This window comes from Amblyomma americanum, chromosome 4 (assembly GCF_052857255.1).
Source record: "Amblyomma americanum isolate KBUSLIRL-KWMA chromosome 4, ASM5285725v1, whole genome shotgun sequence".
Classification (NCBI taxonomy): domain Eukaryota; kingdom Metazoa; phylum Arthropoda; class Arachnida; order Ixodida; family Ixodidae; genus Amblyomma; species Amblyomma americanum.
Genome location: NC_135500.1, coordinates 87,980,598 through 88,005,850, shown reverse-complemented (window position 1 = coordinate 88,005,850; position 25,253 = coordinate 87,980,598). Strand labels below are relative to the sequence as shown.

Below are 25,253 nucleotides of genomic sequence, written 5' to 3'. Positions count from 1 at the left end.
GTAGGACTTATCGTCCTGTCTTATCGACGCAGCATGAAAACCGCTACGTCACCTGTGCCACAGGTGTGGTATACATAATTTCGCTGGCGTGCGAAAAAGTGTACATTCGCCAAACAGGCCGGTGAATTAATAAAAGACTGAGAAAGCAACACAACTGTCTGTTCCCTACTGACGGCGCTAACTTGCCTCGACATTGCCGAGAATCCGGGTGCTACCCGCTGTTTCCTAATTTTGGTATTGTTGGCAGAGGCAAGGGAGAAGTTGAGCCCGAAGTTCTTGAAGAGTTCCTCACTAGTATGCAAGGGAATGACTGCATCAGCAATCCTTCTATCTACCTTACGCAGAAGGAACTAAGCTTCCTTTCGCATCGGCGCTAGATCACAGCTTATCTTTGGATGCAGATTGTTTATGGCTGAGCTGCACAAACTTTTCCACCTTTTCCTGTGAGACTGTTTCCTTCAATAAAGCGCAGTTGTAAGCCCAGTCGACGGGTGTGTGCCTGGTCTCTTTGCTGGATTGCGTCTTTTTACTTATTTTCCCTGAAGCTAGCGAGTATTCTGTGCATCACCTGCTTTTTCTTCTTCGCACAGTGGAGAACCTGCAGCACCTAGGAATGTTTCGCAAATGAAAAAAAAAAAATGTTGCATGCTTGATTCCGAAGATCATCAGAGGAATCATCAGAGGAATCACCTAGGGTAAGCACTGGGCCACAGTCAGGTGCCGACCACCTGTTAGCCATGACTACCCTAACAGTGGATAAGATATTAGCGCTGATGAAGCAGATGACATCCCTCATCGTGGAAGCTCTTCGGCCTCGTCATGGATAGCGCATCATCATCGGTGGTGGTGCAGTGTAACTGCCGAGTATTCGCTAATAAGGCCTCTGAAGTGAACATCTGCCTTCGCGACGGAAAGCTGAGGGCATGGGCGTTCCTACTGCAAGAGCATAATGCACTCCCATGCCTTTCAGGTTTCTGCGCATACCATTCACCCTCTATCCCTGATCGCCGTTGCACCGCCTCCTCCCTCAGCCAAGGTAAATCTGCAATTTATATTCACAGTTCCGCACACATCGCTCGACCTTTCACGGTGGTGCAACACACGTCAAGAGGTTGTCGCCCTTCTCGTAAAACCTGCACGCACACCCCTTGTCCTAGTTTCTTTTTGTAGTCGTCCTTGCTCCGCATCTCCCAATCTGGGATGGGTTCGTTTTCTACGTTATAACAACTCGGGTATCCCTACTCTAGTTGGTGGTGACTTCAACGGCGCACACACTGCGTGGGGTTACCCATCGGATTCCTCAAGGGGTGCACACATCTAAGGGAGCTTTTCGGATCATTCCTTTCAACTTTTAAACCACCCGAATACTTCTACTCGCCCACGAGGTGGGCCGTATTCACCTTATTTGAATTGGTGGTTAGGCCCCGGTAACCCTCGTTGTGCTGTTGACTCTGATACTTGGGGTAGCGATCACAGCCCTATTTTTATCTCCCTCACGCCTACGCGTCTGCGGAAAATACGCCGCACTGTACGAATAACATCATGGGACACTGTACGCGCAGACAGTCACTTATCTATATTCAGCCCCTGTTCAGCACTGTCTACTCTCTCTGCTGTTCTCGCTACTCACACTATTACCACTACTGTAAAGGAAGACGACCCAAACCCGGGCATACATCTCTTGAATCTGTGGGCTCTTCGTCGCCAGGCGGATCTTTACGCTACTCGTCACCCCTATGACCCTTCGGCTCTTTTTACTCTTCACCGCGCTACCGCACGGGCGCGGCGCTATGCAAAGCGGCTAGGCAGGCAACGCTGGGCTGCATGGTGTGCCCGCCTGTCCTCTACGCAGGGCAATCGACATCTTTGAAGAGTGTTTCACGCCATGGAGCTCCCTTCTCAGGTTGCAGATTACACTGAGAGCATTCGCCTCGCGCTCAACGTGGATGAGGACACATTTGCACAACAAGCGGCCCGTCAATTTTTTCCAAACCATGACTGCACCACTACGTCTCCACCTTATTTATCGGTAACAGAGCCCCCCGATGGGATTACTTCTGACCTCACCATGGCAGAGCTGCTGGCCTCCATTGACCGTTTGAAAACTACTACTACTCCCGGGCACGACGGCATACCTAACTCCTTATTCCGTAACTTGGAAGGGAGGGCTTTGGAAACCCTACTTGATACTTTTAACGAAGTGTGGCTTTCTGGCGTCATGCCGGGAGACTGGAAGCATTCTATTGTGGTTCCAATACCCAAGTCAGGTCAGCCTCCAGTATCTCGCTCGGCTCTTCGTCAAATTTCCCTTACCCCTACCATCTGCAAACTTTATGAAAACATTCTAGCCGCACGCTTATCATGGTGGCTGGAATCCCATGATTGTTACCCAGATTCCCAAATTGGTTTCTGCCCACAAATTGGAACGGAGGACGGCCTTGCTACTTTGCCTGATGACGTGCTTGACCACTCTCCACAGAGTCACCTTGTACGAACCGTAATCGCTACAGACATAACAAAGGCATATGATAAGATCCTTCACTCTGCCATTCTTGCCTCCCTTCAAACTCTTGGTATCCCTCACCGGTTACTCCTCTCCATTCACGCCTTTTAGCAAATCGAACCTTCAGCGTGCGTGCCCACGGAAAGCCCTTTGGTAACTTCACTTCCAATAGAGGAGTGCCGCAGGGCTCCGTTGTCGCCCCCACATTATTTAATGTGTCTTTAATTCCTCTTATTCGAGCCCTAGAGTCCATCCCTTGAATCCGCGTGCTTGCGTATGCCGATGATATAACCTTGTGGTGCTGTCATCCAGATGCGTCTATTTATCAGTCGGTCCTTCAACACGCGCTGGATGTATTGACATCTCGCCTCCCACCTCTGGGTCTAACAATCTCTCCTATTAAATCATGTTTATTCGAATTGGAAATAAAGCCGGCTTACGGAAAGCTCCCCCTTTAAATTTTACGGTACATAATTCTCTGATTCCTCAGGTAGAAACTGTTCGCATTCTTGGTCTTCTCCTCCATACATCTGAGACCGGCACCCCGTGGCTGGCAGCTACCCGTAAATCGGCTCACGCTACTCTAGGTCTGATTTGTCGCATAGCTATGCGCTCTGGTGGCGCACGTGCTCATACAGCCCGCCAGCTTGTGCGCTCTATCCTTCAGCCGCGGATAGTATATCAGGCACAATTTCAACGTCTAACCCGCAGACAGTGGGACTCCCTTGAAGCTATCAATCGTGAGGCTATGCGCGTCATAACATATCTGCCTCGTTTAACACCCATACCTGTGCTACAGGAGTTCGCCCAACTTAATACACTCAATAAAATCATCGACCAACGGGTGGCAGATAGAGCTCGGAAACAGTCTCCCAAACTTCATCGTTTAAAGACACTTCCACCGTGGTCCTATTGCCAGCTCACTGACAATCGCCCCACTGTTTCCCCGTCGGTATCAGCAGCGTATCTGCCTGAAGGGTGCATATTATACACGGATGCATCACATTCTGCAGAAAGGGGAGTTACTGCTGTGTATAGTTCATCTCATCCACATCTCAACTCTCGCGCGACGTATTCTGCGGATACTGCACTCCCCTGGCATTGGACCCTCAAGCCATATATAATGTCATTGTTTCCCTTCCGCTCGTTCCAACATTCAATACAGTTCATATTCACACCGACTCCCGCGCCGCCCTTACACAGCTTAAGGCTGTTCGACGGACGTTCCAGATTTCACAATCAATTCATGTGCTCTGCGCAAAGTATCCATGTCCTGTGCGCATACACTGGATACGCAGCCATTCCCAGGATCCACATAACATTCAAGCGGATGCTACGACTCATCTTCATACATTAGACTATCCGCCACCTTCCCCTCTTCCCTCAGATCCGTTCCTGTACCATGTTTCTGATTCTGAAGTTCTGCGCCAGCGAACACGCACTCTAATTCCTCCGTGTTCGCACCCTCTCCCTCGTAGTCTTACTCGGAAGGAACGGGTATCCGTGCGCCGGATTCGGGCAGGGGCGGCTCTGACACCACCTGTCCGTCATCGGTGGCGTGCCAAAGATCTGCCAGCACCTGACAGGTGCCCTAACTGTAGCGATGCAACGGACATTTGTGATGTGCGGCACGTGTTGTGGACGTGCCCAGCTACGGCTGCTATCAGAAAACGGCTCCTCAGGGAGGTGGGCCTGCGGTGGAACCGCGAAAGTGACTACGTGAAGTGGACTATGGACAACCGTTTCATTAGCAACCCCTGCGACTACCTCAGCGCAACGGTTCTTCACTCCTTCTTTTAACTTTCAATCCCATGCATTCCTTCCCCCCCCCCTTCCTTTTTCAACTGATGCCTCATGGCACACTTCTGGAATAAAAAAAAAGATTCCGATGATAAAGCGACAGATTCCTACCCAACCAAGCCTGAATTTCTCGCCTCCTGGAGATTACCTGTAAATTCAAGTAGGCTCCACTGTTGCAAATTTGGTGAAGAGGAACCCCTAGGTACTGAAGGGCACCGCAGTCCCAGCTTTTTTCATCAAAATGACTTGGTCTTGTACGCCAAAAGACCCACCAAAATCGCTTGCATTTATCTAACTTAAAAGCCGCACGCACCTGATAGCTCACAAAACTGATCAGTCAAATGTAATACAAGTACACTCTTTTTTCAGGAAAAAATAGAGTGATATCATCAACGTAGGATAAGATCTTAATTTCACCTTGTGCCAGGGAGAAGCCACGGATAGTTGCACTGTAAATAATACCGAGAAAAAGGAGTTCAAGGTACAGGCGCAAGCAGCACAGGCGATAATGGACAGCTTTGGCGAACGGATAATTTCAGTGTACAGGTTTCGTTAGCTCTCGGTTAACAGCTAGCCTTGTATAGGACCCCTTATAGCCCAGTCTAATGCCCCTGAGCAAAAATTCTGCAATATTTGCATGGTTGAAAGAGTACAGCGCAAACACAGGACGAAGAGAAGAACGAACAACACGGGCGCCCTTTCAGCCATGTTAAACCCAACTAGCCCACAACAACACCCTCGTAAATATTTACATGCTCTAAGACGGCAAAAAAAGAATCTTGACACTTTTTTAAATGCCCTGGCATGGTCCATCTTAATAAGAGCTAATTTGTCGGTGTAATCCGATACTGTCTTCAATGCTGAACGTGCAATATGAATATGGGTTTGGATCCTGCGGCTTCTGATACCACAGACCTGATGCGAGGCTGTTCAGTCAGCGACAACCAGCTGCAGACGATTACAATGAACCCCTGCAAAAAGTTCGTAATATGAATTACAGACGGACATTGGACGATATCTTTCAAAGACTTTCAAGAGATTTGTGTCTGTTCTTTGTGGGATTAATTTAGTATCCCCGGAATGAAAAATGGGTGGGGGCAAAAAGCGGAAATCATATGAAAGCCAGAAAAACCTCCATCAAAGCAGGCGCAAGGCAAGTGGGATATGTTTTATAGAACTCTTTAGTAATATCATATTGCCCGGGAGATTTCTCAGCCGTCAGGTCAGAAGTGGCAGATTTCTTTTTGTCCAAAATGTTAGCTCCCTTGACTACAGCACGCTGCTCATCGTCAAGTTGCGGAATGGCTTCAAATAAGCGTCTTTAAATTGATCTCCGATTTTAGCCCGCACAACCTCCACACCGCTTCCGATAATAGTCAAAGAAAGCGTCAATAATGCCAGGAGCATCGCTCATGTGCTACCTCTATACTGAATTTTCAATAGTAATTTTTTTAGCAAGAGCAGTCTGCCATTCATCACTGAGGGCCCGACGAGATGGTTGCTCATCAAGGAGCCTACGGGACCTAGACCTTATTGAGGCCCCCTTATATCTTTTGGTTTCAAAGTGCTGAAGCTCTGCTGTTAGGTTAGTGATGTCTTCAATGACACCTGGCCTAATCCTCTCTAACTCATATAGCTCAAGCAAAGTACGCCCGAACTCACGAAGGTGATGTCTCTTCAAAAACGTGATTGCTGCTGAGGCTTCAATAGCCAAGACCATTGTTTCTTTTTTAACTAAGTCACGTTTTTGGAAAACTAAGAGATCACCGCGCGGTCATGTGTCCTCCAAGGAAGTAGATACAGCACGTTGACAGATTTCATCTAAGAGCAAACAGCTATTGAACTTTCATGACTCACACTGAGGACGCAGTACGAGTTTACTGTACCTCCCTCTCTGAAGAGGTACTATGCAGTGATCACTGAAGAATAGGGCTGCACCCAGAAACTAAAAACGCTTAGTAACTTGTCTGCTGCACTATAATTCCAGTCAAGCCTAGCACTGGAGGAGCACAGAAGATGAGTAAAATGAATATTATGGCCCTTATCTTTTCACACATCCACAAGGTTGCATTCACTTGCCAAGTCGGTAAGTAAAACATCACAAGGGACACTGCGCTTACTTACCACTGCTCTGTCTTCATCCCTATAAACACTATTTAAATCTCCCAACATTGTAATTTTACGATCCATGCACAAATATTGAACTGGTGGCAGAAAAAATGGCCTTCTATCGCTCAGCTCAAAAGGGGCATAAATACAAAAAGGTCGCCACTGTACAGGGGAAATTGTGAGGTCGCAGCGTGATATGTCACCCGTCATCATCTACGCACACAGCAGCTATTCCCAGTGTGTTGGCCAGGAAAAGAATGCTCCCCCTTTATAAGCCTCTGTCGTGGCTAACGAGAAGATTGAATTCTGACAAAAACGGCTCGAAATCAGCTTCAATCTTCTTATCAGAGGACAGCTTGGTTTCATGGATGGCTGCCGTACTCCCATCCCATTTCTTTAATAGATCCTATAACTGATGTTGCCTTCAACGGTTACGCAAATGCCTAACGTAAAGAATAACGCCCTGAAATGCTGCGACGCTCGTCATATTTGGTACTTGTCTTATTGAGTGACATCCCCTGTACTGCGGTGACCCGCCTGCAAATCGGCGGCCTGCAGGGCAGACATCGCCCTTCATTTTGAAGTTACCTTTCCAAATGGCACCCCACTAGGTGCCTTCTGCTCATCGTCACCGACACACACCCCCTCATCAGCTGAACGCTTCAAAGGTGCGCTGTTGCCCATCTCTTCCGAGGCAGACAAGGCTTCGGCCCATGAAGCCGAGTGCACCATGTCGCTTGCAACCACGCTCACAGCCGGCGGAGCACAAAACACACAAGAGGATTACACTTCAGTCAGCACACGGCTACACTCCGGCGACAAAGGGGCATCATCGGCGAAGCAGACATGTCGCCCATTCACTGGCTGTAGCGCCTCCACTGACTCTACAGAAGGGGTAAGAAGGGGCGCAGTCGATCACGCTTCTTTTTAAACGGCAACACACTCTCTCATTGTGCATTGCACCGCTTCGTCTTACAATGCATTAGTAAATACTTTAGCCAACCAGGCTAAACAAATGCTTACGCCAAGTCTAATCGGTGTAACTGCGTTAAAACCGTGCAACTTATTTTCTTTATTTCCTCTTCACGGTCAAAAGTTTCAGATACGTAGCAGCGAAAATAACATTAAGAATACAATAATATTCAAATGACAGCTACAGTCGAGGGTATGCTGCGACTCAAAAAATGGCATTGTTTTAATTTAGTGAAACCGAGCAGTCTTGCCTAAGCATGTGTTTAGCTTGTTTGGATCATAGTATTGCTTTTCTTCGGCCTACCTAGCGGCTACATTAGACTAAGATTAAGCTCTTATCGTGGTTTGTTCGCGCCACATGTGTCAGCTGATGAAGACGACAATGGGCAATGCATAACGCGAGAGTGTGTCAGAGTTTAACACGGGGCGTGGTAGGCTGCGGCAATAGCATAATGGCCGCGTGCAATGACGAGCGAAGCGCGGCAATATTTATTTTATTTATTCTTTTATTCAAGCTCAAGGCTTCATCGATGGCCCGGCTTTTGATGCTTTGGTCGTGAAGTAGAGGCTTCGCTCTAAACGTGGTGCATTCGGTAAAGGTAGCCCCAGGTTAAACTGCAACACTCTCTCGCGCTGTGCATTGCACATTGCCGTCTTCGTCAACATCTATCTGCGGCGCGAAAAGCCCATAACGCCGCCAGATGTGCCAGTGACTCAGCAAAGCAAAACAACGAGTCAGCCAGGGTAAATAGATGCTTTCACACTTCTACTCGGTTTAACTACGTTAAAAAACTACGACATTTTCTCATATCATCACTGTTCTTTGTATGCATTCACTTATTTGTCACTATTATAACAACGCTTCTTCGCATTCCTACTTTTTAACGCTTCCACACTGCAGTTTATGGACAGTTGCTTCATCTCGTATATATGCACATATCGATTAGTACTCACTGCACTACACACACAACCACATGATCAAAAAGGAGCTCTCCACACAGACGCAGGTTCGGCCCTGAGAAATCCTTATACTGCACGTGCGCCATCCGTGGGGCCAGCGACGTACACCTGCTGTCAAAATTAAATAGAAGGCGACTCTGCCGGAAAAAAATTTAATTTATTTAAATCGAAAGCTTAATGGTCGATATATATTGATCTACTGACTGCATCTCCACATCTGATCGAACGGTTTTTCCGATTGCCGCGGCATGGCAGTAACGCTATTCTACGTGAAGCGGAAGTGATGTAAGGTAGTTTTCCGACAGAAAGCCGGTGTGACATGGGTTTGTCGTCACAATGCCGACGCCGCCTTTTGCGCGGAACGGGAACCTTGTACAAAATACTCGCAGGCACACAATAGGACATAACGCGCAGCAGCACAGTGGCATGTATGCTTTCTACTTTCTCGCAGCGTGAGCCAGGTGAAAGCTACACGGTGTGAAGGGCACCAGTGTTTCAGTTCTTTTTTTAGCTGTACGCTCTAAAATGCGCCATCAGGCTAATGCTTTGCCCAAAAGAAATCCAGGACAATCGCTTACCAGAGGTGTCTGCGGGCACGAATTCTTTATAAATATTTCCAACGATACATTAACTAGTGAACACTGACAGCAAGGATTTTAACTTATTAACATTACCTAGTTCTCCGGCAATAGAATTACGAAAGGTATCAAGAAATATCCTGTTGGCGAAGAAAATCAACGCCACTGTTACCTTGAAAGCTCACAGGACCATAATGACATAGCCGAGGTAATGTTGCGGTTGTGGACGCCAATTGAAAGAAACTGCCTTTACGGCGAATGATATCAAGAGCAGCCAATCGATGGCGTCTTTCAGTAAGGGAATGGATTTCAAGAAAATAGGAACGTACTGCCCGAAGTAGCTCAAGATAAGTGTGAAGTTGCAAGTAGTAAATTTTGCGCCCGGGGTTACCGCTGGAATCAACTAAAAAGGGATCAACGGAAAAGTCGTTTCTCCTCCTTGTGTTCATGAACTCGCTGGTGAGGAAATTGGCGGTTAACGCTTCTGATTCAAGGCCCTCTCTTTACTTTCATTCTGCCATCGATGTTTGTACCCACGTGTTTAGATGTATATGAGTATAATTTTTTACAACGCTGTGTGTTTAAGAGGGTAATTCTGTCGCCTTGTTTGTGGGACACGCTTTGCGAAGAATGGCGCGGCAATTACCCTCACTGAAAGCCATCAAGGGCCTCAAGGTAAAACAGGAGCAATTGTTCGCCTTTACCTGACAGTGTATGACCTGCTTGAGCTAAAAACTACAAGTTGCAGGAATGCATGAAGCAGCGCGTTGTTCATTTTATCACAGGATTCTCAAAGGAAGCGTTCATCAGGCTCAACGGACTCTTCGAACTCCAGGAGACTGCAGAAGCATCGCCTTTAGCAGCCAAAGTTAAAGCCCGAAACGCTCTTTTGAATACAGTGAGCTTAATGTTTTTTCAACTAAATAGACAGGCGATAAGCATAATTTATTTGGATGTTATGTAGAAACCTTTTTCAATGCAGTCATAGTAGAGTACTTTTTCTCTTTCATTGTAATCCTGGAAGCTTTACCGTAGGGCGATTGTTTTTATTAACACTTGTTTATTAACCGCTGTAGGAGTAGAGTTTCGTACAGCTGTGGCAGGTAGATGATTCGAAGTTCATTGAAAATCGGCTCAGTCTGTCCTACTAGCGTTCATAACATTTCGAACAGCATTCTTTTGAAGGAGATACAAACAGTTAACATTAGTAAAAGACGTGGTACCACACACAATGAGCCGGCACGCTTGCCAACGTGCAACTTACGCTTCTTCTGTTGCTGCAGATTGCTGTCACTTTTGTAGCTGCGCTCTAGTTGGATGTTGACCGAGGGACACTGACTGTAGCACGAAATTTTGGATTACCTTCATCGACAGTACCGTCATTGATGGAGCCGGCAGCCAGCGGAACTTTGAAGCCTCCGTTCATTATCAGCGTCATACCGCTACTGAACGTGACACGCGACAAAAACCCGTCTTCCAATCAACAAGATCCAACGAGGGCTGTGTGACCCTGACCGACCCTATTAATCGAACAACACATAGGCTACATGGGATTTGGAGCCCGCATGCTTGCCGAAATGCAACTTACGCCTCTTTTGTTGCTGCAGGTTAGTAAAAATTATCCAATTCTGGTTTGTACATTACTGTGTACCCTGCCGGCTCCATATCCCACAAGTGCTGTGCATGGCTGCCGAAGGCATATGTCGACTGAACTATGTAACAAACGTTTCCTTTTTTGCGCATAGGGTTTTGTACCTTGCTCTCTTATTACTGTTTTCGAGCGATGTTGAATTGAACCCTGGTCTGTTGAATACCGATGAGCTTGAATTACTTCAAAGTTTACAAGAAGGCCAAAGTGCAATTTTGAGCAAATTAGAAGCCATCGAAACCAGAGTAGTAAGGCATGGAGCAATGATGGCACAAATTAATTCCTAACTACGCGTGACAAAAAGACAGATTGCAGTGCTCAATGATACAGTAAATGAGCAAGACAGCACCATTATGAACATAACCAGAACGGTTAAGGAACTGCACGACAGGACTGTTGACTCAAAAAACAGAAGCCGCAGAAATAACCTAGTTTTTTTATGGCGTTAAGGATGGCGTATCGAAAAGGTGGGAGCAGTCCGAACAATTGCTCATATCATTTGTAAACTTAATTTAGCCATCGACTTGCAGTCAGTGGAAAGAGCGCAACGTATAGGTCGCTACGACGAAATCAAGAAACGGCCGGTAATCGTCAATTTTGTCTCCTGAAAAGAAAAAAAACGAACGTTCTCTCTAATGACAAGAAGTTAACAGGAACATCGCACAGCATCGACCAAGATTACTCACCTGAACCAAGGAATATTCGTAAACGACTTTGGGAGTATGCGAGGGTTAAGTGGGTGGAAAAACTCGAGTCAAACTAAGCATTGATAAAGTGGATGCTAACGGCAACACGTTTAGGTGGGACAAAGAAAAAGATGTCGTTGAAACTGAAAAATAAACGACCCAAACATAGAAAAAAAGGGGCGCGAAAATTTTGATCTGGCTACAGTAAAAGTGAATTGTAGAAGCGTCGTTAATTACTTTGAACACCTTGCCGCTCTTAATAATACCCCTTTTACACGGGCAGTTTAACGGCCGTTAATGTACACGGCAGTTTGCCTTAACGGCCGTTAGGCGGAGTTACACGGCAGCGCAAGCGCCGTTGGAAATGCAACAGCGATTGACACCAACGGAGCTTGCCGGCGTTCGTTCCGCCGCCGTTTGCGTCAGTTTCGTCGTGAAATACGGTAGATGGCAGCCCCCAGCAGCAACGTGTCCCCGCTGCAGGCGAGCGCGCCGGTGTAAAAACGCTTTGCCTATAGAGCGTCACTGACGGATTTACTTTGGGCAGGATCACCTAGCCGAACTGTGAGCGCAGAAACACAATTTTTTTAGAGTTGGCGAGGTAAAAACTTTGAGTCACGTGATAAATAGTCGAAACAGAAGTGAAACGACCGAACATGAAAAGTGCCGTGTGGGCGCAGCCACCACCGTTCCCTTTCCACGGTCGCTACGGCGTTCAACTGTCGTTTGCGTTAACGGCCGTTGCAAGTGCGCGTGTAAGAGGGGTAATATCGACTCCGTGAAGGCCGATATAGTCTTTGGAACTGAATTGTGACTAGACCCTTCCATTACCTATAGTGAAGTGTTTCCCGATGACTTCATTGCGTATCGGAAACACAGATCCCGTGTGAGAGGCGTCGTCTTTCTTGTAGTTCGCCGCGCTTTAAACTCCTGTGAACTAGATATAGGTCATGACGCTGTGGAATCAGTATGGTAAAAAATTACCTTGCCAGACAGCTGATTTGCAGCGGGTGCCTTTTAGCGGTCACCAAGCTCGACCATCGACACGTTCAGATTTTGCATGATATCGTTTCCGAGGACTCTTTTTATACTTTTTTACTTTCAGGTGACTTTAACTTGCTTGACCTAAAGTGGCGCGACGGCACTTCTGAGCACACAGCTAGTGGAAGCTTAAACCTGGAAATGAAAGGTATTACTGATTCTTTTGGGCTAGCGCAGTATGCCGTTGAGCCGCCACGGTGGCTGAGTGGTTATGGCGCTCGGCGGCTGGCCCGAAAGACGCGGGTTCGATCCCGGTCGCGGCGGTCGAATCACGATGGAGGCGAAATTCTAGAGGCCCGTGTACTGTTCGATGTCAGTGCACGTTAAAGAACCCCAGGTGGTCGAAATTTCCGGAACCCTTCACTACGGCGTCCCTCATAGCCTGAGTCGCTTTAGGACGTCAAATCTGCGTAAACCAAACCAAGCAGACTAATCACGCGCACAACGTGGAGACATTTCTTATTTTGTAAATAGTTTGTATATATTACCTCTCCCCCTATTGTCTCTTCCTGTCCTCTCGCCTCTTTCACTTCATTTCTCCATTCTGCCTGCTATCCTTTATTTCTGCTGCCACAGCTCAGGCGGTTCAGTATCGATGGCAGATGCCGGGGCTAGCAAAAATCGTTTCCTTCCTTTTTGCTATTATTTAACTAAAAACCACTACCACCAATCAAGCAGTATGCCGTGGAATCAACTCGTGAATTAAACTCATTAGATTTGTTTTTTTTTGTTACTCGCCCATAATTTGCTCATGCCATTGCGGCTCGGGTTGTACGTTTCCGTCGTCACAACTATTAAAGCAAGAAGTAGGAGGCAAAGGAAAAGAGAAACCGGAAAAGTGTACCTATATGAGCGAGGGGATTATGCCAGCATATCGACGAAACTTTTTGACCATCTGCCAGTTTTTGATTGCATTTTTGATGATTGTGACATACAGGTATTGTGGAACCAATTTAAAGAAAAACTCAAGGAGCTTACCAATGCCTACATTCCTAGAACCGAGCACAGTAAACTTAAAAGTGTAACAAACCATGGATGACAGCGCGTATCTTTAGAATAGTTCGGAAAAAAAGGCATATATCTTAGCATACCAGAGAACTAAGAGTAATGTTCACTTTGATAATCTGCGTGCTATAACCCGCGAATAGAAGCAAAATATAGAGGAAGCTAATGGGCGCTGTTTCGAAAAACTCGGCAGTAAAATAAAAACCAATGCTAAGGTGTTCTGGCAACATATGAAAGGCTGCGGAGCAGAGCCAGCTGGCATGACCGAAATTGTCTTTAATTATGAGTCATTATTAAACGACACTGAAAAGGGTACTTGTATAAATAAATTGTCAGGAGGTGAACTGCAAATCATGATCAATGAGTTAGACAGGCAGAGCAGATCGATGGGTCTAAAAATTAACATGCAGAAAACCAAGGTAATGTTCAACAGCCTAGCAAGGGAACAACAGTTCACAATTGGCAGCGAGAGCCTAGAAATTGTGACGGAATACGTCTACTTGGGGCAGGTAGTGACAGCTGATCCGGATCATGAGAGGGAGATAACTAGAAGGATAAGAATGGTGTGGAGCGCATATGGCAAACTCTTGGAGATCATGAGTGGCAGTTTACCAATTTCACTCAAGAGGAAAGTGTACAACAGCATAATCTCACCGGTACTCACCTACGGGGCAGAAACGTGGAGGCTATCGAAAAGAGTTCAGCTTAAGTTAAGGACGACGCAGCGAGCCATGGAAAGAAAAATGATAGGTGTAACGTTAAGAGATCGGAAGCGGGCAGGGTGGGTGAGGGAACAAACACGGGTTAATGACATCCTAGTCGAAATCAAGAGAAAGAAATGGGCTTGGGCAGGGCATGTAATGCGAAGGCAAGATAACCGCTGGTCCTTAAGGGTAACGGAGTGGATTCCAAGAGAAAGTAAGCGTAGCAGGGGGTGGCAGAAGGTTAGATGGGCGTATGAGATTAAGAAGTTTGCAGGCAAAGGGTGGATGCAGCTGGCAAAGGATAGGGTTAATTGGAGAGACATGGGAGAGGCCTTTGCCCTGCAGTGGGTGTAGTAAGGCTGATGATGATGATGATGATGATGATGATAAATAACTAGTTTCGTTCAGTATATTTACCAAAACAAAGTATAGTCCATTATCATACTTAAGTTCAGTCCCGACTATGAATCCAGTAGAGATCAGTGTGTATAGAATTAGTGCATTACTAAACAAAATAATGATGTTAAGACAGTTTGGCCTGACGGAATTTCCTCTAGAATTCTGAAGAGCTGTGCTGAACTGATTTCCCTTTATCTCTATTTAATATACACCAGGTCTTTCTCTTCCGCGGCTTTTCCAGACGACTGGAATTGTGCACATGTTGTTCCCATTCATAAAGGTGGATCAAAAAAGGTTGTAGTTAACTATGGATCAATTTCGCTGACTTCCATACCGTATAAAATTTTGGAACACATTCTATACATAGAGATAAAGGCACGCTTAGTAACTAACAACTTGCTGTTTTTACAACAACATGGTTTCCGTAAGGGTTCATCTTGCGCAACAAAACTGATTGAATTTTATCATGACCTCGCATCTGATAAGGGCAACGGGGGACAAATGGATTGCCTTTGCTGGACTTTCACAAAGCGTTTGATACTGTTTTCACCGTTAGCTTTTAAGTAAACTTGTCGCACCAAATAATGATCGTACAGTTCTTGCCTGGATGAAAAACTATCTATCGTCTAGCCGACAGTGCGTGTTATTGAGTGGTAAGCAATCCAGTTTTGTAGATGGGGTGTCCCACAGGGCTCAGTTCTGGGGCCAGTTCTCTTTTTAATTTACATAAATAACACACTGTTCATGGATCGGTTCTAATATACGGTTAATTACCGATGCTTGTGTTTCATACAGAATAATTAGAAATGAATATCACGCTGCCCAGTTACAAATTAATATATCACGTGTTCTTGAATAGTGCTCGAGATAGAGAATGAACTTAAACGCCAAAAAGTGTGATCCTCTTACCTTCACACGTACAAAAACGAAGTTCACATCTCAGTACACCATCAACAACAATACACGGGCGCAAAAATCACAGTATAAACATTTGGGTGAAACATTCTCGGCCGATTGTTCGTGGAATACTCATATTGACACGATGGTCGAGAAAGCTTCAAAGACCCTAAACATTTTAGAACGAAATTTTGTTGCGCCGCCTCACTTAAAATCAACTGCTTTTGTAACATACGTTAGACCCATACTGGAATACGCATGTGTAGTGTGGGACCCATGGCCAATAACACTGAGCACTAAGCTTTAAAGACTCTAAATCAAGGCTGCAAGGTTGATACGTAGCTGTAACGACATGAAAAACAAATTAGTTTGCGAAAGTATTTCTTCTCGAAGGAGAAAATTGCGCCTGAAACTGCTGTATGATATATTTCATGATAAAATTGGCATTCAAAAGGAAAAATATTTACACAGTTCCCATTATGTCTCTTCTTGTGTTGATCACTGCTTTAAGATTTTCGAATGAAATGCCAGAACTAATATGTCTGAAAATTCATTTTTTGTACGTTCTATCAGTGAATCAGTGAATGAAATCGCATTTCAGGTCAGCAAGTATGCTCTATGAATGAAGTGTTTTTTTCATCAGCGTAACCCCCCTGCTGTAGCGCCTTTGGGCTCGGAGGGGTGAGAATTGAAGAAGAAAAATAGCAGAAGAAATCAGTGCATTATACAACATTCTCATAGTACGCTTCGGAATGAACTATGTAAGTCGACGCAAAATACCAACCTTTGATAGTTTGTTCATCACCATTCTGACGTGATCATTTCAACTGAAGTTCTGATTAAAAATAACACCAGAACGATGTAGCGCAGGAACCGTTGAGATGAGTGATTAAACTGTTTGGTGGCATATTTGTAAATTTGTTGTTAGGCCTGAAAAGCACGGCCTTCGCTTTTGCAGTGTTTATGACTATTTAATTATCTTGAGACCACTTTAGGGGTGACTGTAAGCGTTTTGTGGCTTGTTGCTCGAGATCAGGCAACTGTACACCTCTAAGGATGAAAGTGGTATCGTCAGCATAAATGACAGCAGGTTGAAGATTGCAAATGCAACTGATGCCGCTCACTAAAAGAAGAAACAGCAATGATATCAAGATTCTACATTGCGGGATACCTGAAGTGAAGTGCCTAATATCAGACAAATCATTCTTTTTTTTACTTGTTTTCATCAAGAACTTAAGTAAGACTGAATTATATCAAGGCACTTTTAGCGGAAACCGTAGTGCTCGAGCACAGCTATCATTGTTTTTGGTTGCAGGGCATAGACCTGAACCGTACTGGTGCGTTTACTTGTGAGCGCGCATTTCTGTAAGCCTCGCAATAAACTCATTGGGATTCATTACATGACTGCAGTACTACGGCTGCCCTGGTTGTGGAAGCTCAAAGCGATCGCATCGAGTATAAAGGGTTTCGGATGAAATAGTTTTCTGTGATTTAAACCGACGCAGTTCGAAAAGCACCGTGCTTACGTTCTTCGCTCGCGGCGCCAGATGATGATACATGACCTGCCCAAATGTAAATTACATAAGTGGCCAGTCGTCAATATAAGAAAAAGATCTCAACCGTGCTCATCTCTTTGCGCGTGGATTTACAGGGGTGGCCAAAAGTTGCCAGGCCGCGACCTAGTCAAGAGCGACTGCTCTCCGCTGGGAACTAGCTAGCGCGGCGTGTACTACCTTCCCTTTTTGGTCTCCGAATTCCGCTGGAGTAGAGAACGTGGTGTGGCTGCCAGCATGGTGCGTTAATTTATGGAAAACTCCATATAATTTTTCGGAAAGTAACACACCATGCTGACTGCCATATTTAGTTATACTCCGTGTGCTTCTCCGTAATCTCCGGCTTCTTAACGTACGACACCATGCGTTTACCTTCACATGAGCTCTGTCGCGGTTCTTTGAGCTACTATCTGCGTGACGGCTTCTCAAGTGCTGTTTTCTTGAATTTCCGGTTTATTCCTTGGAAACCTGCAACATATAAACGTGGTCAGAGTACGGCATGTTTGATTTCGTTATGGAAGAATTCTTAATCGCTGCGATCTTGCAGTGCTCTGTCCTAAGCTTTGTGTTAATGAGTGAAATCAGAGAATCCGCGCTCGTAACGCTGGTGAATTAGCTGTTGCGATGGATCAGCTCCCATGTGCTGTTAAAGCTTTCGCCAAGTCGCTTGTACGCTCCTATGCAGAACGTTCGATCCTTTAAAGGTACACTTTCGGCGCTTACGCGAGTCCCTCTGTTCATGCGAGACGGAGAACTGATGCGCTATAATGCCAAAAAATAAGGACCCCGAGGGGAAGGCTTCATGACCCCCCATCATATGGACAATTAAGGAGTTGAGGCTATGCGTGATGTTCTTGCAACTGTTCTCTCGTTTCCTCTTCTTGCGCATGTCGTGTGATGTCCACATTGACATCGAAGGGGAGAAAGGGTGTGCTATGACTCACTGCCTTGGCTTTGTTGTATTTGCTGTTGGTGTTCCGCTCGCGCTGTCGAACTTTCGGCGTTCAAACATGTCAAGCTCCGTTCATGACATGGAGCGAATCATTTCGCCCTTCTGCAGCCAATCTGGCGCAACCCTTGTATTTGGACAAAAGGCGATAAACACAAACACGGCGTAGATGCAATAGTTTCGCTTGAACTTGTATCGCACTCTTGTATTGCCCCGCAAACACACGACGGCAGATTCATGAGGCTTTTGCGGTCGCAAAGTTAGCGTCTGCACCTCGAAGCGCCTACAGAAAGTGAATGAGTGGCGATGCGACGCTCGCGCTTAATTCGACTCGTGGCTAATATTGAAGAAAAGTAAATACAGCCGTTATGCTCGAAATGAAAGGCCATTCGAAATCTAGACTTTAGATCTTCATTGCCGTGGCCGACAGGTGCTGTAACGATGCCAAAAACAGCCAGGACAGACAGGTGAAGGTAGGACCGATGGCTGAAATAGCTTCCTATAGGGAAGCTATCTTTGAGACAGCAAAACAAAAAAATCCGCAGCCTCTGTTATCATCTCTTCACTTCTACGCAACATGTAGATGACGACGTAGAAGGGAAGTGAATTCGAGCAAGGTGTGCTTCCGGGCAAGTTGATGAAGGAACATTTTTAAAAAAACAGCGCTGGCAAACAACGGACGGGAACAAGGAGCACTGCAAAGTTGTGTGTCCTTCTTGTTCTCTTCCGCTGACTACCAGCACTGTGTTCCTCAGTAGAAGTGCGAGCAGGTTTCTTGCAGCGACATCGCGCGCATGATTACCGCAAGTTTTCAATGCACTAGAGATGCGTGAGATTGGTAGCAGGAGAGCCAAATCAATCGCTCTTTCACTTGTTGTTGTTGTTGCTGTTGTTGTTGTTGTTGTTACCCTCATACAATAGCACATGCCCACTTAGGGGGATTGGCAAGGAATGGCGGGACACAGAGAGTTCTGCAGATAAATATTTCCTGGACGAAAATATAATGAATGCTAAGGAAGTAGGAAGTAAACAAAAAAGGACAGCGAAATGAAACGGCAAATGCTTAACGCACGGAGGAGATCGAAACTGACGTTTATAGCGGAGTCGTCAATAGATAATGATAATTGTAAGAATAAGAATAATATCGAAAAAATGAAATTACCAAGGTAAACGATTGTATTCTATTAAAAAAAATTTTGGACGGGGGTAAAAACAGACTTGTGGCTGTACCCAAGTATGGTGGCTCTGAACGACAATATGACTGGGCTGCTCAAAGGCCAAGCTGTTGTAGTTGTTTCTCTAAGAACCGTCTTCTCATTATGGCGCACCAGTGACAACGCTACAAAAAGTTGTCAATGCTTTCGTGCTCACCACAGGATACACAGACTGGATTAAGCGCCAACCCAGACCTGTGCAAATAAAAATTTAAGCTTGGGATCCGGTAGCGGAACCTTGATAAAGATACCTCAAGCTGCCGTGAATGGCATGATTGCCTGCTCCAAGAATACCTCAGATGCAGGTAATCATTAGATCTTAAAAAAGATCCAGTTATCAATCGTAACAAATTATGTCATCGAAACCTCGCTGCTGTGATGTACACTGTAGCCGGAACGATAGTTAGCACGGGCCATAGAGGGGCGCCTTTGCCAGGCAGTCCCTAACTTTATTGGCTGTCACGCCGCAATGATCTGGCACCAATATCATGTGAACAAGGCTCAAATGTGGAGGGAGCATTGAATGGAAGGTGTTTAAGATTGGCGGTTTCACAGCCGAAGCTAGGGACGAACACAAAGAAAGAGAGTCTGTACTGACAGCCACTGAAGAGAAAGCTGGCTCTTGTTTTTGAAGAGTAAGAAGCACCGCCAGAAACTCCGCTTGGAAAATTGGGATGTACTCGGGAAGCCGCACAGAAAAAGACCAATCTAGAAGCGGGCAATATAATCTTGCGCCTGCCTTTTCATCACGTTGGAAAGCGTCAGTAGTAATCGTTAAGTTAATAGCTATGCTACGTAAATGGTGTTCTAATAATCTATTTCAAATGCGGGGTGGTAAATGGTTAGCGTTTTTCGAAAAAATATCATCATAGACAATTTCTACAGAGGACCCACTGTTTTTGCCGGAAGGATGTTAAACTAAAGAACATTTAAAGGATCAAGCAAATTTTGTACCATAGGTACCTGCGGTGTACGAAATCTAGGCCAGTGGACTCTAAAAAAGGCAGTCGGCTGGCAACAAAAACCGAAAGGAGCAGTGTAAATCTGATTCGTATATCATTAGGTACGTCTGAACAGTTAGTAATTGAAATCTAGGTAATAAAGAAGGAATGCAGGCGTCAAAAAAAAGAACGTTATTGGGCACAAATTTGAGGAGACCAAGGCACAACCGAAGCGCTTCCTGCTCCAAAAGAACGAGCGGACGAATTTTGTACGCAGCCATACCTGAAATCAGCACGGATCCAAATTCTAAAATTTGTCGGCATACAGAACATAAGTCACCAAAAGTGCATCTCTCCGCATTCCAGAGTGGGGATTACTTAATTTAGGCAACATGCCCACAGCATGAGCCCCTTTCGCTGCAACATGGTCAGTGTGACAGCGCCATGTGAGGCTGTCATCATAAATGACACCAAGATATTTTAATCACAACTTGAAAAATATTTTTTCGCTGGTAAATTAGAGACAGATGAACAGTGCAAGTACAACAACAAGAACAGCGCATTTGTTTGTATTTAAGGTGAGACGTCAGTCACACAACCAACTTTCAAGCAAATTCAGGTACGATTGCTGGCGCACAAAGAGAGATTGAATGTCCACTGCAGCAGTGAAAAATGCAATGTCGTCCACATAGATGTACGTGCGAATGTGTTGATGGCTGGGATAGAGCTAATTAAAATAAAAAGAGCACAGGCGACAGACTGCTCTTTGTGGAAACCCTCTGGATTGTTTATATCTTCCAGAGCAGACACCATGTAGTATACAAAAAACAATCCGTTTTCAAGGAACGCGGATATCTACGCAAGTAATTCACAAACTGCAGAGTATGAAATCTTTGCAGTATTATGTAGTGTTCTACGCTGTCATAAGATTTGGCTACATCTAATGTCACAAACGCAGCATGCCTTTTTTGTGCCGTGCAAGAATATGACTCCCAAGATCGGTGTGAGCATTCCATATAGAACATTTTTGACGGAAACCAATTTGACAGGGACTAAGGATATTATTGCGCTCCAAAAACTCCGCAACACGTAAGAGTATGACCCTTTCAATTAACTTAACCACGCTTGATGTCAGTGAAATGGATCTAATATTATCCAGAGAATAGCCACCACTATTGTTTTCAGGTAAAGGGATTACTTTGGCGGTATTCCACTCAGAAGGAATCCATTCATATTTGAATGCAAAATTAACCAGCTGCAATAAGAAGGTGGGAGACTCCTCAAAGAGGATCCGTCACATTTTTTATGTTACCCTACCAGGCCCAGGAGCAGCAGTTGGTAACCTGAACACTACCGCGGGAAAGCCCGGTAAGGGTAATAGGGGGAAATGCTTAAACTGGTCCAGTGACTCCACGAACGCAGAGCGCAAAGGTAGTACAGAGGCGAAACGCTGCTATAATCTTTTGGCAGTTGTCTCAACTTTTTCTATTGCTTATTGTGGGGTCAGAACACATGAGGGTGAATTTTCTGAAACCGGAATCGTTTTCCGCGATCGTAAGAATCCGAAAAGTGCCCGACGATTTCCTGATTTTCTTAGGAAATCAAAATCTTTGGATTCATAATTTTATTTCGCTTGTGAGATTATGCGTTTAAAAGTAGCCGCAATGAACTTATAATCATCCCAATTTTTTGGGAACTGATTGTGTAGGAGCTTCTTCCATGCAGCCTTTCTGCGTCTGTAATCCCGGGAGCAGTCTGCATTCCACCACCTAGCTGAATATTTCCCTTCTGATGTAGGTAGCCAAAATTTGGACTTATTTCGACATTCCTCAATAGCCAAGCATATGCCTTTTGCTGTATGCTCTTCAGCCGAATTAACCGCTGAAGCAAAAGTGGAGAACATAGCGGACTGTAACTGGTCATTGTTTATATATTACCTCAACTGAGAGCAGGTCGGAGTTAAGCGGCAACTAACATCATAAACGATAGGTGCGTGATCGCTAGATGTTCCACAATCCACAGTCGACAAATTGAGTACAGGAACACAAGCGCTGGTAACAGTTGAATCTAACACAGATCGAATTTGTTCGCGGAGAAATGTGGCCGAACCCGAATTTATAAACGAAAGGTTGTTATCAGTAACCCAATTCCAAAGGCGCTTACCATTGAAATCTGTCTTAAAAGCCCACGACACATGATGACAATTAAAGTCGCCGGCCAAGAGAACAGACTTCTGACAATTAAGGAGCAGGAGATCTAGCAGCCTGGTATCCTGCACACCGTAAGGAAAATAAACATTTACCAGTAAAAAGCGACAGCAACCTGGAATTTCAAAATATAAAGCCAATAACTCGTAGTGTATAGTAGAGGATTGAAAAGTAATCTTAGCCCTGTCACAATATTTAGAAGAAAGTAGTATGAGTAAGCCTCCTCCTCTTGATAGCCGATCTTGTCGAAATGAAGAATAATTTTGCAAATGAAACTGTTTTTCACAAGTAAGCCAAATTTCTTGTAAAATCATTATGTCTGGATTAAGTTGAGAAATAAGGTACAGTAACTCTGCTGAAGCTGAAAGAAGTGACCGACAGTTCCACTGGAGGGCTCTTAACATCCCTATCTTTGAGAAATCCAGGCAGCAGCAACTGCCTGTCCTAAAATAGTTCATTTGGCTTACAGGCAATCTGTTGCTTCTTTGATTTCGGCTGAGGAGGGGAGAAGAAGGGTTAGACATGTGGGATCCACTGCGTTTGAGCATTCGCGTATCCGAATCCACCATCTCTGCATTATGAAAATTTTGAGCGTTATCTGAATTAGTGGACTGAGTAAGTAGAGAAACAGCAGTAAATTATTTCTGGGGCCGAGACTGCTCGGGCAAGAAATGTTCGGTCATTAACGAAGCAATGGCTGACATGGCAAAAGTCACTCCAAATTGGATGGCATGGGTAATCTGCGTTGCCAGAGCATTAGATATGCACTCTTTTACAGTGGACACTGTCCTGTCAACCATCTTAGCCATAGAGGCTTCGACAGCAGTCAATATTGCCTGAGAGATAGACGAATCTAGTGTCACTCCTAAACGGGCTGACACACCTGCATAGACGTGAGCTCTCTCTTTATTTCTGATATTGGCTCGTGCCGCGAACAACGTTTGCGGTCGGTTACGTCTAGAATTTGCAATTCATGATTCCTGGAAGGACAATCCATGGAATTTGCAGCGTGAGATCCACCACAAAGCAAACATTCTCGTTTTCATTACAGCATAAATTTGATACATGGTCATTTCCACATTTGCAACAGCGCAAGGTGGACTTGCAGCCACAAGCACTATGGCCATGTCGCCAGCAATCGCTGCACTGCAGTGGCTTAGACAGAAACGGATCTGTACGGAAGATTAGGGGCCATAATTTCATTTCTGAGGGGCAGGCAGTACCCGCAAAATTGGCAATAACAGTTTCTGTTGACACCCGGTTATTGTTCACCTGCCGGCTACAGCGATACACCGCAACAACACCCGCTACAGAGAGAAGGTCGAGGGTCTCAACTGGAGACCAGCAAGAGTGTACACCGCGAACCAAGTCTTTTTCCAGGCCAGATAAGACGAAATGAAGCTGTTTACCGAAAGGAACCCAAAAGAAGAGCAGTTTAGAAGGTCCTTTACGCAAGACAGGTCTGGTGCACGGCACAGAATCCCGCCCCGTTCAAACTGCCTTACCTCTGTTATTGCCTCGTAAAGGGAAGTGGCTGCCAGGAGAGCAGCTCGAACAGGCCATGGATTGTTAATTTTGATAGCACGACCATACTTTGTCACCAGCACCACAGCAATGCTGCGGACGCCGGAACGTTGAAAAGCTTCCAGAGGCATCTCTTGAGGCGGTAGGGAAGCCAACCAGGGGAAGCTCCTCTGGCCGGGAGACTGCGTAGACATTACCCAAGATATACAAACTCGCCGCGTGCGTTATCCACACAAAAAGAGGTGCAAAGGCACAGGGAAAAAGAAAAACACGACCAGCCGCCCAACACTTAGCCAATCTCTCGTCTTCTTGACTCTCGTCTTCTGCCCCTTTCACTTGAGTGGTGCCCCCTATGCTTCAGCGCCGACATTGCGGCAGCGCGAGTGTGACACCAAGAGCAAACACATCCAGGCCGAGGCAGGTGCTCACAGCATAGCCACTATTCTCCTGCTCTCCGATGACGGATGTATCGGTCACACGACAAACCTGCTAACTAATATGAAGGAAACAGTTGCAGGAACGTCACGCGTAGCGCCAACACCTTGACTGGTTATATGACGCGCGTCGTGAACCTCGTGCATACTGAGCACCTTTTTTCTGAAATGTTGAATGAGTCCTCTTCATCTCGTGGCACCCTGGCTCACTCTCAAAACCAGTGGCGTAAATCATGGGGGCGAGGGGAAAGGTGAGTCCTAAAGACCCCCCCCCCCCCCTTTGCTTAGGGTGGGAGACACAACATGCGAATGTCCTTCCATGAAATTCGCGTCGGGGCTATTCGGTTGGCATCGAATGATACGAGCAGTACACGCCTCACAGAGAAGTCTTGGGAGCGAGGAGACCTCATTCCTTCCACAGAACGGCCCAGTCGAGTCAGATGCTGAGGAATACAGCTGTCATAATTGCACTCTGCCAGCAATCAAATGAAATGTTATGACTACGTGTTCTATGTTTAACTTAACTATGTTAAACTTAACATAATTCAAACATATGATAAACATATGTATAATATGTGCTTAACATATGTTAACATAACTTATGTTAACATGTTATGGCACTCGGCTGCTGGCCGAGTGCCGTAACCACTCAGCCGCCGCGGCGGTAAAGTTTTTGAATAATTGTGAAGAGAGACGCTGTCCTGCCTAAATACCCATTTTAAGTTATCGTGAAAAGCTGTACACATTTCAGCATCATCACGCTGATACTTGCTGACTGCTGCAGGTGTCTGACTTGGTTACGATCTTGGCGTCGTTTGCCTCAAAAAGTTTTCAGGGTATGTGTTAATGAAGGGGGTACCTCAATACAGTGGTGCCTGTCGATGTCACGCGCCATCTGCTGCTTTTGTTTTTCTGAATATTCACCGGTGGTTATTTGTGGACAGCCTCTAAGTTTTACTCTTCTTTATTCTTTCAATGCGATAGCGTTGGTGCTCCCGCTCTGCAGGCTATCCGGCGCCGTTCTCGTCGGCATTGTCGGCATTGTGAGCGAAAAGACCCTAGGGAAGCAACCTAGATGTGTTACCAAGGGCACGTTACCTTGTAACGTCATCACAACCTGCCCACCGGA

General features: G+C 45.6%; 1 pseudogene across 1 annotated transcript in view; it reads left to right on the top strand.

Annotated features, from left to right (window-relative positions):
* Positions 1-25,253, top strand: part of LOC144129642 (uncharacterized) — a 388,920-nt pseudogene that overhangs the window by 227,252 nt on the left and 136,415 nt on the right. The gene's annotated exons all lie outside the window — the stretch shown is intronic.